This window comes from Manihot esculenta, chromosome 2 (assembly GCF_001659605.2).
Source record: "Manihot esculenta cultivar AM560-2 chromosome 2, M.esculenta_v8, whole genome shotgun sequence".
In the NCBI taxonomy this organism is placed as follows: Eukaryota; Viridiplantae; Streptophyta; class Magnoliopsida; order Malpighiales; family Euphorbiaceae; genus Manihot; species Manihot esculenta.
In genome coordinates, this window is record NC_035162.2 from 25,216,217 (window position 1) to 25,230,045 (window position 13,829).

Sequence of the window (13,829 nt, forward strand, 5' to 3'; positions counted from 1 at the left end):
TATGGAAGCTCCTAAAACCATTAATGAAGTACAAAAGCTGAAAGGGCGAGTCACAGCCCTAGGCCAGTTTATATTATGCTCGGCCAGAAGATGTCTCCCATTTTTTAAAGCCTTAAAAGGTAAAGAAAAGTTTGTAGGGGAGGGAAGAATGTGCGGAAGCATTTGAAAGTTAAAAACCTTTTTATCATCTCCCTCATTGCTAAGTCTCTTGTCAAGGGTGAGGTTTTGTTTCTATACTTGTCTATGATGTAGGAAACAGTTTGCTCAATGCTAGTTTATGAGAACAATATGGAACAAAGCCCAATCTATTATGCTAGCCAAGTCTTGAAGGGGCCAGAACTAAACTATTCTCCCCTCGAAAAGTTGGCGTTTGTAGTCTTGATGTCAGCCACAATGCTACGTCCATACTTTGAGTCAAACACTATAGAAGTCAGGACAGATTATCCTCTGCAGAAGGTTCTACATAGGTCGAAACTGGCAACGGGGCTATCCACCTAGTCGGTAATATCGTCAGCCTTTGATATTAGGTACATCCTAAGAAAGGCCATGAAAGCCCAAGTGGTAGCCAATTTTATCGCAGAAATGACTTCACTGTTAAAGCCTTTGGAATCCCCTGAATCAGCCATGGAGGAGTGAAGGTTTAGGCAGATGGAGCTTGTGAAGTTGGGGATTTTGGAATTAGGATCCTTCTGCAAAGTCAAACTGGTATAAAGCTTCATTACGCGACAAAACTCGCCTTCAACACTACCAACAATGTAGCTGAGTACGAGACTATAATAATGGCCCTAATAATCAGCAAGAAACTAGGTATATAAAAATCTACTATTTTTTGTGATTCATAGTTAGTTGTTAATCAGTACTAGGAATAATTTAAAGTATGAGAATCGAACCTTGTCAAATACGAGAAAAAGGTTTGGTCCTTGATAGAGAGGATCAAAGACGAGCAGGGTAGCTGCAAGCTTCGCTAGGTGACTAGAGGTGACAATGAAAAGGCGGATTTTCTAGCCAAAATGGTAGCAGCAGTGATGAGTTGCAAAACTCACCATTTTTTCTATATTAATTTCCATGATTTTATTATGATTTTGATGTAAACAATTGGATTTTTACTTGAATTTTGATTTTGGATAGGTTTAGAGCTGAAAGTATGAAAAGAAACCAGCAGGGGTTATTTTAGAACTATTTTAGACTAGAAGGTACAACCTTGCACAAGGTTGTGATCCAAGCTCGACAGACAAATTATAGAGTGTTTGTTTTGACAGCTGTACAGAGTTTAAATTATTTCAAATAGCTATAAATATGATCAGATCAAGGATTAGGATAACAATTATAGAATGAATTGTTGATTTATTTTATTTCTTTAAAATTTTAAATATTATTTTTATCTTTTTTGTTGGGGAACGCCTATATAAAGGCTATTTTAGAAGTAGGAAAGAGATCCCCATCTCTCCTCATATCTCCTCTCCCAAGTCACCTATTCCTCTCGGTTCCTCTAGTCGAACTCTTCTTTTATTTTTCTTTATATTTTTCTGTAATTTTGTTATGGGCTTTAGTAGCTAAGTACTCTTTTTCAGTTAAAAGTGAATCAAGTTGAGGTTTTATTTAAGCTGTAAAATCTGTCCTTAATTTCTTTTCATCTTAATTTTTGTTTTCAACCTTTTTCTACTTTTGAGGAACACTACCTCTATTTTTGTCTTTTTCGGAATTTAAGAGACCTATTGAATCTCCTGAATAAACAACATATTACTAATTAATTTAAATAAATATATAATTATTTAATTGAATTAATACAAGTAGCAATTAACATATCTATTTATATTAAGGAACTGATTGATTTGGTTTAAATAATTCGCTTGCAATTGTTAATCAAGTTTGAATTTTTCTTTTCTCAAAGTAATTAATTAATTAAATCTATACGCTTATTGGAGTTGTTAATTAATTAAAAATTAATTTAGTGCTTCGCAAGTTAATTTAATTTTAAGAAAGAATTGGTGGGAATTCGCTTCTTTAACACTATAACCCAATAATGGAAAATTAAATGAATTATCTTTTGAATCAATGATCAACTGAAAACCTCTTAACTTTGATTACCTTCAGCTGAGCTTTTAAATTAGTTATTTATTTCATCCTTCAATTACACTTATTTTAATTTCTTCTTAGAATTTCCTAGAAATTGAAATTAAAAATTTCCTTATTCTCTCGTTCGTTTTAAACAATTCTTCTTTTTCCTTGGCATTTGAATTAAACAGTTTTAAGGTCTCTGAGGGTTCGACAATCATTCACCCTGATACGAGTAACGAAATGACACGATGCTTTAAAAATTTTAAATGGAAAACTCCAAATTGTGACAAATCAAGTTACCACCGCTTAATTCAAGAGTTATGAGATGAGAACTATATTTGAGAAGTATGGGAGAATAAGAAAATAAGCAACACACTTTTCAACACATATGGACACGCAATACAATTTCAGATCGTGTAATGCATATATGGCCAGATGCATTTAGTCCAATTTTGTTATTTTAGTATTTTAGTATTTTGTGAGATTTATTTTGAATTAATTTGGCCTATATTAGAAGGCAAATTCGTGCAGCCCATTTAGGAAGTAGATTTCACCAAGACAATTTAAGAAAATAATTTTTAATGTAATCTAGGTTTGACTATTTGACTAGATATCATTCCTATATTGTAATTACACCTTCCTACAATAGAATTAGGGTTTATAGACGGTAAAAACACCTTTAAAGTGGCAACCACAATAAGCCAATGAATAAAAAGATAATGCTATGAACAATATTTGGTTCTTCTCCATTATTTAGTAACTTATCAATGTTTAACCTTGTGGCGTTCTAATATGAATCTCCTCCATGCTTAGTTAACTTATCAAAAATTTCTTATGGCGTTCTCGAATCTGGAATCGCTTGATTATCTATATTTCTAATCACATTAGTTGGTTAGGGGGGTAGTAGAGCAACCTTCACTTGATTATCTATATTTCTAATCACATTGGTTGGTTAGGGGTATGGTAGAGCAACCTTCGCTCCATTATCTATGTTTCTAATCAAATTCGTTGGTTAGGAGTGTAATAGAGCAATCTTTTGGAAGATATCTATGCTTTGATCTTTATCAAGTTATGTAACGGGGTTTTTGACCATGAGTTGCTCTTGGGTTCCGCATCACACCCTGTCTACAAGAATTATTAAATTAGAAAAGGGGAATCAATTTCAATAGACAGATTCGAATGCGATCAAATTTTGCTGCCATTAATGGGGATCTCTAATAATTTGTTTTTATTTTTTTTTATGACCAAGTCTAAGAAAAGTAAAATTTAGTTTGATCCATAAATAGAGAAAACTGCAAAACGATTGAGGAAAGCAACCAAATTGCAAAAGCATGCCATTTTGGGAAACTTTCAGCAGCCTGCTCGAATGCCTGCCCGTGAGAACACCAAGGACTCTACATTTGCAAGCCTACCTGAATGCTCAAAAAATCCCAGCAGAAGAGAAACAATGGTTGTTGGAGAGCAACCCCTTTCCATCACGTTCCCAGTGCTAAACGCACCCTTGGAATTACGAACAGATATGATTCATATGTTACCAAAATTCCATGGACTAAAGAATGAAGACCCATATCGCCATCTGAAAGAATTTTGCGTTGTTTGTTCAAGTATGAGACTACATGGGATAACTAGTGAATAGATCAGGTTAGTAGCCTTTTCTTTTACTTTGATTGAATCTGCTAAAGATTGACTTTACTATTTGCTCCAAGATCAATTATCACTTGGGTGCAAATTAGAGATTTATTTCTAGAAAGATTTTTTTTCAACAACTAAAGCTCATCTATAAGGAAAGAATAATATGGAATCAAGAAAAGAAAGAATGAAATGCTCCATGAATATTGGGAACATTACAAGAAATTGATTGCAAGCTGTCCGAAATATGGAATCACCCCAAAACAACTCAATATTCACTTCTTTAAAGGGTTGTTGCCTTTAGAAAGAAGAATAATCGACACTGCTAGTGGAGGAGTCATTTTAGAAATGGAGCTTGAAGAGGGTAAAAATATGATCTTGAAAATGGCCGCCAACTGTAGGCAATATGGCCAAGAAGAGAATTGTCCTAGGAGTGCTAATGAGGTAAGTATCACATGTTTATACTCTAAAATTTTGCAACTTACCGTTGCAATTCAACAATTGGCTACAGGAAATAATGCAAGGACTTGCAGCATTTGCAAAAAAGTCGACCATCCCACAGATAAGTGTCCTACCATTCGGTAAGATGAGAAATAAGTAAATGCAATTGGAGGATTCAATGCACAGTGAAGGAAGTATGATATGTTTTTGAATACGTACAATCTTGGATGGAGAGATCATCCCAACCTTAGCTATGGGAATAGACAGAAAAATTTCCAAACAAGAGTGAATTATCAATCTACAAAATTAGGTATATCTCTAGAAGACATTATGCAATCACTTACTAACAACACCCTTACCTTTCAAGGGAAAACTAAGTCAAGCATATAAAATTTGGAGAACCAAATGAGCCAACTTACCATTTCAATGAGTAAGCTGGAATCTCAAGGGAAACTGCCTTCCCATACCGTGCCAAACCCAAAACAAAATGCAAGTGCAATCACATTGCGAAGTGGAAAGGAATTAGAAACTGCCAGCTCGAAGAAGCTTGCCCAAGGCAGTGTGACAGATTTGATGCCAAAAATAGAACTGGAAATTTCGACAAAGAAACAGCCCCAAAAATAAAAAAAATAGAATAGCCTCTAATTTAGGTAACACATCCTCCTTTACATGAAAAACCTGCTCAGTCCAAAAGGGAAAGGAAAGAAAAAGAGAACTTGGAAATTTTTCGCAAAGTTTAGGTAAATATACATCTTCTTGAAACTATAAAGCAAATATCCATGTACACAAAATTTCTAAAAAATCTATGCACTAATAAAAGAAAATTATATGGGCATGAAAAGATAAAAGTCGGTGAGAATGTATCAGCTATACATCAAAGAAAATTTTCACAAAAATGTAAAGATACAAACATATTTGCAATATCATGTAAAATTGAAAATTTTGGAATTAGGGAGGCAAAGTGTGATTTAGGAGCTTCAATAAATGGTATGTTTCTATCTGTTTATTTGTCTTTAAATGTAGGTCCTTTGAAACAAACTGAAATCACACTCCAACTCGCTGATAGATCGATAGTCTACCCTAAGGGCGTGTTTGAGGATGTCTTGGTTCAAGTGGAGAAGCTGATTTTTTCCTGCAGATTGTTTTTGTCTTAGATATGGAAGATGACAGTTCATCTAACTTTACCGATTTGTTGCTAGGGAGATATAACGATTCGGAAATCAGATCGCTACCGACGCTAGGGTTCAGATCGATTTAAGGTCGCCGAAGCCCCTAGCAAGCCTACTATACATCCTGATACACCTGATAAAATCCCATACATGATCACACGATATAACAAAAAACTTAAACATTTCATGAACTAAGGCTCGACCTGTGCATGTATAGAAACTGAAACCATAAAACCCAAACTAGAGCCCTTATCAAATGCTCCAGTATGGTCAACAGACATGCCTCAAGCTTAGTTCAAATATAAACTCATACTTAAGACTTATACATAAAGATCATGAAAACAGGGATTACAAGCCAAACACTAGGGCAAAGCACAATTCTAAAACCATAAAATAACACATTTCCACATCTATACTATTACAAAAAGACTACCAACAACTCAGCTGACTTCCCCAAGCTAACTCTGATCTTGCAAATCTGGGGTTAGGGGAAAGGGAGTAAGCTACAAAAGCCTAGTGAGCAAAATATAAAAACAGTTTAATAAACATATGGTCATGTGAAATGCATCACAACACAAGTAATTCACATCAAGATGGATTTGTCACCAGTAACTCTCTACAAATTCCAATAGTGCCCGGCCACGGGTGCTTCTTAGGACTTTTTCTTAAACATAACATATCATAACATATCCATAATGCTAGGGGCGTAGAATGGGCCTCGACCTGGACTTCCGTAACCATCATAACATATCACATTCAAGGGCTAGTGGGTCATCCAACATCCATCCACAATAATAGTAAAATATGCAATGCATCAAATACGTGAATTCTAATGCAAAGAACCTAATATATATACATGGCATTCGTGATGCATGAGCATGCTTAAAAGGTTTGATTTCTTTAAAATAATGGATCAGTTCAGTTCTACTCACCTCTGGCTGACATTCGCCTAACACTGACGTAGTTATCTCACTGCAAGCCTCTACGGTCTCCCAAGTTCGATCCTACACAGATGGACCCAAATGACGGATCGAACATAACTTTTACAAAACTCTAAACAACTCCCCAAGAATCCCCTAAAACATACCAGGACATGAATATAAAACAAGCAGGAAAAAGCTAGACAGGAGACTTTCGACAGCAAGTTTGGCGGCTGAAGGTCCCTCACAGATCCAAAAGTTAGTGACTTTCGGGAGCAGGTTCGGCGGCCTAAACCCTTCACAGATCCAAAAGTCAGTGACTTTCGAAGGCAGGTTCGGCGGCCGAACCTTGCTTCGGTGGCCGAACCTTGCTTCGGCGGCCAAACCTGGGTTCTCCACTTTGGGCAGAACCTGATAATACTCTAGCATTCAACTTTCCAAAGCACCTCAAAACACGGAGTTCGAATGATCGCTCAAAAAAATTTAGATAAGGGTATTACTGGCAATGATAATACAAGATGTGAAGGAGATTGTCCATAAATGTTGAAGATGTCTAGTATATGGGAACATCCCAATGATTCCATGAAAAATGCAAGCAGCAATTGGAAGCCCTGTCATTTTTTTTAGTGGGGATAAACATACTTGACTCGTTCTCGAAAGCAACCGGGTCAAGGAAGTTTGTGATCATAGCAGTGAATCGTTTCAGCAAGGGAACCGAGGTTGAAGCTGTAATACCCGGCAAGACTCTGATATCGAAATTCCTACCGTCCATGTAACGGCCCGAAAATCGGACCGCTACCGGCGCTAGGATCCAGATCGGCTTAAGGCCGCCGGGACCCATAGCAAGCCTGACATGTAACCTGTAAACCTATTTAATCCCATACATGATCAACTACATACATAAAAATTAAAACTTTTCTTTCATACATTTTCTCATGCACCAAACTCAACCTGTACATGCACTAAACATAAACATAACCATAACCTTGACCCCTCTGTGGGATCTCATCAATGCCTCCAATGGGTGGCATAACATGTGTTGAGTTGGTTTACATCTACATCACAAAACATCTAAGATCATGTATTAAAAGGGATAACAACATCCATAGGGTCAAGCACAACTTCTAATCCTCAATATCATTATACATAACATGACTATTCAAACTTTACGTCATCTTACAATTTATCATGTCCACTTTCTATCTATTACAAACACATGACTTTACTCTTCTTGACTTCTCTTTCTAGCCCGTACCTGCAATCCTGGGGGATTAGGGAAAAGGGGTGAGCTACTAGAGCCCAGTGAGCAGAATAATGAAAAACAACATTTAAATTCTCATGCCATCATGTAATGCAACACATCACAGCAAATCACATCTCGGATGGTATTGTCACCAATAGTCCTCTACATTCCAAAGTGTCGGGACGTAGAATGGGTACAACCGGTCTTTCTCTTAACATAACATATCATAACATTCCAATGTGTCAGGGACGTAGAATGGGTACAACCTGGACTTTCTCTTACATAGTGCCAGGGACGTAGAATGGGTACAACCTGGACATCCATACCATATCATGCCGTAACATCATCATACCATATGAGGACTAAAGGATCATCCAATAACCAATCCACATCAACATCATAAATGCAATGCAACATATTCGTGAATTCTAATGCAAACAACCTAATTCATCACATGGCATTCATGATGCATGAACATGCTAAAAAATTTATAATTTATTTGTTTTAAATCGTAAAGGTTTATTCTACTCACCTCTTGGCTAGCTCTGACAATGACTGAAGCAACTGACTCACTGCTGGGGTCCTCGGTTCCTCGGGTCCGAACCTACACAGGTGGACTCAAATGAGGGACCAAACAACTAGAACATAACTCTAAAAACATCCCCCAAAAACCCCCTAAAACACCTCAAAACAATCATGCAAAAATATGCAAAGGAAGGCTGAACAGGGCAGGTTCGGCGGCACCTTCGGCGGCCGAAAGTCCCTCTAGAGCCGAAACCCAGGCAAGTTCGGCGGCACCTTCGGCGGCCGAAACTCCCAGACAGAGACGAAAGTCTCCTTTCGGGGGCAGGCTTCGGCAGCCGAAAGGCTTGCCTCCCCAGCCATGTTCGGCGGCCGAAAGTCCTTCGGCTGCCGAACCTGGTTTCTGCCAAAGGGCAGAAACTTGGCTCCTCTATGCACATTTGCCTTCAAAACTTCCAATCATGTAAAAACCTATTCTACAACACACATACTCAAGCATACAAGCTCCTAGGGGCTTCAAACCATCTAAAACCCCATCTACAACACATCAAACAACACAATCCAACATACATTGCCCATAAACCAACAAAACCCAAAAACTCATAAAACCCTACACATGCATTTCTACTTCAAGAATCAACTTAAAACTTACTTAAAACATGTAATGAGCTTAAGATCGGCTCTTACCTCTTCAAAATCGAGAGGAAAACGACCATAGCTCGAAGATGGGAGAGATTTGAGTTTTTGAACCTCAAAACTCCAAAACTTGCTTTAAACTCGAAAATCTTCAAAACAAGATGAAAACTCATAAGAAAAACATGAAATCTCGAAGGGAGAAGCTCAAAACAGAGGAGGGGCGGTGGAGAACTCACCTTGGCCGAAAACGGGAAGAAAAGCTTGCCCGTTTCGGCCATGGGGTCCTTTTATAGGGCTGTCCTTACCACCTTTCGGCTGCCTAACGTGCCCCCACAGCGCATGCAAGTTCGGCGGCCGAACATGAGGTTCGGTGGCCGAACCTTGGCTGATTCAAACAAGGCTTTCGGAGGCCTAAAGCGCTCCCAAAACCTCCTCACGTTCGGCGGCCGAACATGACTTTCGGCAGCCGAACCTGGCAAAGTCTCCAAAGCCCTCTCCACTCAAAACTTGAATTTATTTTCATTAAAAACCATAAAATACATCAAAACATTTTATGAAAACATGGTTTTACCCTTCTAGAGGTCTCCGACATTCGAGATTCCGCCGGACGGTAGGAATTTCGATATCGGAGTCTAGCCGGGTATTACATTCTCCCCCCTTAAGAACATTCGTCCCCGAATGTTCCTCAACTAGCATATAGCATGGCATACACATATCATTCATACAAAGCACATAAAACTCACAAAGAACTAACCTTAGAAAAGATAAGGGTATTGCTGGAGCATGGACTCCCGTGTCTCCCAAGTGCATTCTTCCATATTGTGGTGGTTCCAAAGGACTTTCACCATCGGGATTCCTTATTTCTCAGCTTCCTAATCTGGGTGTCTATGATCCGCACTGGCTGCTCAATATAAGTGAGATCTTCTTGGATCTCCACATCAGGCTCACTAAGAACCTTGCCCGGATCTGACACGAACTTCCTCAACATTGAAACATGGAAAACCGGATGGATTCTTGCCATTGAAGCAGGCAAATCTAGCTTGTACGACACATTCCCAATCTTCTGTAAGATTTCAAAGGGTCCGATGTATCGTGGGGCTAGTTTACCTTTCTTCCCAAAGCGAACCACTCCTTTCATTGGAGACACTTTGAGCAATACCAGATCCCCCTCCTGAAACTCTACTTGCCGTCTGCGGATGTCTGCATAACTCTTCTGTCTGCTTGCAGCAGTCTTGATTCTTTCTTTGATTATGGGTACCACCCTGCTGGTAATCTCTACTAGCTCAGGCCCTGCTAAGGCCTTTTCTCCAACCTCCTCCCAGCAAACAGGTGACATGCACTTCCTTCCATATAAAGCTTCATATGGAGCCATCCCAATGCTAGCATGATGGCTGTTATTGTAGGCAAACTCCTCCAAAGGTAGATGCTGCCTCCAAGAACCGCCAAAGTCCAGCACACACATTCTAAGCATATCCTCTATTGTCTGGATGGTCCTCTCTGATTGTCCGTCCGTCTGTGGATGGAAAGCAGTGCTAAAATCCAACCTGGTACCCATGGCATTCTGCAGACTCCGCCAAAACCTGGAGGTGAACTGGGGTCCTCTATCGAACACTATAGAAACAGGGACCCCATGCAGCCTGACGATCTCATCAACATACACCTGCGCCAACTTGTCCACAGAATAGCCACTCCTGACAGGGATGAAGTGAGCAGATTTGGTGAGTCTGTCCACAATCACCCATATGGAGTCCAATCTCTTGGACGTCGCCGGTAACCCCACTACGAAGTCCATAGCTATATTCTCCCATTTCCACTCTGGAATAGGTAGCAGGTTAAGCATTCCAGCCGGCTTCTGATGTTCCAGCTTCACCCTCTGACACACTTCGCAGGCTGACACAAACTGTGCCACTTCTTTCTTCATCGCTGGCCACCAATAAACTTTCTTCAGATCTTGATACATCTTGGTGGCTCCGGGGTGAACGCTGTATCTTGCATTATGAGCCTCTCTCATAATGTCTCCTTTTAGCCCTATGTCATCTGGTACACACAATCGACTCCCATAGCGGAGGATCCCCTTACTGTCAAATCTGAATTCACTATCCTTGTCCGACTAAACAGTCCTGGTAATCTTCACTAACTCTGGGTCCTCATGCTGTTTCTGAGCCACTTGCTCCAGAAACATAGGTGTCACTCTCATCTGGGCCACTAAAGCACCTGTACCAGACAACTCCAACTGTAGACCTTCATCAATAAGCTTGTAAAACTCCTTCACCACTGGTCTCCTCTCAGCCGTGATGTGGGATAGACTGCCTAGTGACTTCCGGCTTAGGGCGTCTGCCACGACGTTCGCCTTACCCGGATGATACTGAATCTTGCAATCATAATCACTCAGCAGCTCTACCCATCTCCTCTGTCTCAAGTTCAAATCTCTTTGACTCAGGATGTACTGCAGGCCCTTATGATCTGTAAAGATTTCACATTTTACCCCATAGAGGTAGTGCCTCCACATCTTGAGTCCAAAGATTACTGCTGCCATCTCAAGGTCATGTGTGGGGTAATTCAACTCATGCTTCTTCAGCTGCCTAGAAGCATAAGCAATCACCCTCTCATTCTGCATTAGTACACAACCCAGTCCCACACAGGATGCATCACAGAAGACTGTAAAGTCCTCATCACTAGATGGCAGAGCTAACACTGGTGCTGAAGTCAACCTCTTCTTAAGCTCTTCAAAACTCTCTTCGCACTGGTCGGTCCACACAAACTTCTGAATCTTCCTGGTTAGTCTGGTCAGAGGAGTTGCAACTTTTGAGAAGTCCTGGACGAACCTCCTGTAGTAACCTGCCAAACCCAAGAAACTCCTGATCTCCGTCACTGAAGTGGGTCTAGGCCAGTTAGCCACAGCTTCTACCTTCTTGGGGTCCACCTCTATTCCATTCTCTGACACTACATGCCCCAAGAATGAGATGCTCCTCAGCCAGAACTCACACTTGGAGAACTTGGCATACAAGCCATGTTCCCTCAAGGTCTGCAGAACCAACCTCAGATGATGGGCATGCTCCTCTGCATTCCTAGAATACACTAAGATATCATCTATGAAGACAATAACAAAGTGATCCAGGTATTGGCTAAACACTCTGTTCATGAGATCCATGAATGTTGCAGGGGCGTTGGTTAACCCGAACGGCATTACAAGGAACTCAAAATGCCCATATCTGGTCCTGAAAGCTGTCTTTGGCACATCTTCTTCTCTGATCCTCAGCTGATGATACCCAGATCTCAGATCTATTTTGGAGAAACAACCCACTCCTGCTAGCTGGTCGAATAGATCGTCGATCCTTGGCAATGGGTATTTATTCTTGGTAGTGACTTTGTTCAACTGCCTGTAGTCGATACAAAGTCTAAGGGATCCATCTTTCTTTCTCACAAACAAGACTGGTGCACCCCAAGGTGAGGTGCTCGGTCGGATGAAGCCCTTTTCTACCAGTTCTTGCAACTGTTCCTTCAATTCCTTCAACTCAGCTGGAGCCATCCTGTAGGGAGGGATAGAGATCGGTCGGGTTCTAGGCATCAGTTCTATCTCGAACTCTATCTCCCTAGCAGGTGGTAAACCTGGCAGCTCGTCTGGGAAGACGTCTAGAAACTCTCTAACCACTGGCACCGAGGCGGGCTCTCTAACCTGACTGCTAAGCTCTCTCACATGAGCCAAATACCCCTGACATCCCTTCCTAAGCAACCTACGAGCCTGAAGAGCTGATATCAGACCTCTAGGTGTACCCCTCCTGTCTCCCCTGAAGACAACCGCAGACCCATCCTGACCTCTGAACTTGACTACCTTGTCCCTGCAGTCCAAGGTAGCACCAAGGGTAGATAACTAGTCCATCCCTAGAATGACGTCAAAATCTGTCAAGTCTAGAACCACAAGGTCGGCGGAAAGGCATCTTCCCTCAACAAAGACTGGACTGCACTGGCAGACTGACTCTGCCACTGATGGATCACACTTGGGTCTACTGACCCAGAGAGGACACTCTAACTCAGAGATCATCAAACCCAACCTCTCAACGGCTCTCGGAGCAATAAAAGAATGAGATGCACCAGGGTCCATCAAGGCATACACATCTGAAAAACCAATGACTAAGTTACCTGCCACCACGGTGTTAGATGCATCTGCCTCCTGTTGAGTCATGGTGAAGATCCGTGCTGGAGCTGATGGACCTTCACCTCTGAAACCCGCTGAAGAAGAGGCTGCTCCTCTCCCTCTACCTCTGCCACTGGCTTGAGTCAAGGCTGGAGCTGCTGGCTGAGCCACACTACCAGAAGCTGTCTGCTGAGACTGTGCTCCAAAAGCTGCCCTAGGACACTCCCGAGCCATGTGTCCCTCTTGCCCGCATCTGAAGCAGGCTGCTGTCCCAGCCCGGCAAACTCCCCTGTGTGGCCTACCACACTTTGCACAAACTCCATTATTCGCACCAGAGCTCGAGCCACTCCCTAGTCCCAGACTAGACTTGACCTTGTTCCAAAACTTGTTCTTCTTCGGCTTCCTAGTAGTGTTACTCCACTTTTTGCTACCTGAAGCTGCTGCACTCAGAGAAGAAGAGCCTGGGGTCTTGGAACCGGAAGACTGTGCCACTGACTGTCTGACTGTTCCCTGAACGATGGCACTGACCTCCATTTTCCGGGCCATATCCACTATGGCATGGAAGCTCTCCCTATCTGCTGACTGGATCAAGGAGGAATGTCTAGAGTGGAGTTTCATGATATACCTCCTTGACCTTTTCTGATCCGAGTCAAGATTTTGCCCTGCAAATAGCAACAGCTCCAAGAATCTGTCTGTGAACTCCTCTACACCCATCTCATCAGTCTGCCTCAACTGCTCAAACTCTATCATCTTCAGCTTTCTTGAACTATCTGGGAAAGCCCATCCTGCAAACTCATTTGCAAACTCCTCCCAAGACATGCTGTCTACTCTCGGGTTCACATAATTCTTAAACCACTCTCGTGCCTTCTTGCACTTAAGCGTGAACCCAGCCATTTCAATGGCTCTACTGTCATCAGCCCCAATCTCATCTGTGATCACCTTGACCCTCTCAAGATACACAAATGGGTCATCCCCTTTTTCATACTGAGTAGCACCCAATTTCATGTAGTCGGTCATCTTGACCTTGCTCCCACTGGCTGAGCTAGGTCTAGAAGGTTGAGTAACTAGGGCTGCTG

At 41.4% G+C, this 13,829-nt stretch overlaps 1 pseudogene; it reads right to left on the reverse strand.

Moving 5' to 3' along the window:
- Positions 1 to 494: 494 nt before the first annotated feature.
- LOC122723078 overlaps positions 495 to 13,829 on the reverse strand; it is a 66,897-nt pseudogene continuing 53,562 nt past the window's right edge.